Here is a 1,207-nt window from a genome sequence, read left to right on the forward strand (position 1 = left end):
GGAACAGGAAATCCTCTAGCACATCTGAAAGTTTATTGTGATCAACTCGTGGGAGTTGGCAAAAATGAAGCATTATTGATGCGTCTCTTCAGTCGAAGTCTAAGTGGAGAAGCTCTGGAGTGGTTTACATCACAGGAGCTGAAACAATGGGAAAGTTGGAATGCGCTCGCAAAGGATTTCACGGAAAGATTTGGTCATAACATAGAAGATGCCCCAGATCGCTACTACTTGGAGAAGATCAGACAGAAGTCTACAGAAAATTATCGAGAGTACGCTCTTCGTTGGAGAAAAGATGCCGCAAGAGTTCAACCTCCAATGTCCGAACGTGAGATCACTGAAATGTTCATTCGTACTCAAGAGCCTGAGTACTATGAAAGAATGTTGTGTATGATGGGACAAAAGTTTGTCGAGATTGTCAAAGTGGGAGAAGCTTTGGAAGATGGTTTCAAGACTGGAAAGCTCACCAAATTTATCGCATTGCGATCTAGTGGAAAATCTGCCAGAATTACTGATATGGATAAAGCAAAAGGAAAAGTGGAGGAGGTAAGTATGATCACGGCTACTCATATGAGGTCAGCTTCTCAAAGGAAATATCAAAACCATAATGTCAGTCAGGAAAAATTTCCTCGCCCAAAATTCAGAAAGGCTCCTAAAGTATTTACACCATTAAGGGAATCTCAAACTCAACTTTATGAAAGGTTGAAAGTAATGGGTATGCTCTATCCTATAGAAGGAAGACCAGCCAATCCTTTGGGAAAATGTTACAGAGCTGACCACAGATGTGCTTATCATTCAGGAGCTGTTGGACACGACACAGAGAATTGTTCAACGCTGAAGCACAAGATACAAAATATGATCAACAACAACTTGGTCAATATTGAGGAAACCACCTGAATGGATGACATATTGGATGCTCATGAATGAGTACAAGACATTTCTGAACTGAGTCATTTGAAGATATTCATCATCAAAGGTCGAGAAGAAGAATGCCCAACATTGGCCAAATTGTGCATATGAAGTTTTGTTACCTTTCTTTTGAAAATGTATCGCACATTTCTTGTAACGAACTACGTTTGACCTGATTCCTGCTCCAACGGGATACGTAGGCGCCACAACGGCTCGGTCATATTCCCAGTGAAATTTCCATTTCTCTTCATAATGGAAACTGGGACAGAATTTTTGAGAGGATCTCAAAAATTCATTTGAA

Source organism: Solanum pennellii, chromosome 1, assembly GCF_001406875.1.
Source record: "Solanum pennellii chromosome 1, SPENNV200".
Lineage (NCBI taxonomy): Eukaryota > Viridiplantae > Streptophyta > Magnoliopsida > Solanales > Solanaceae > Solanum > Solanum pennellii.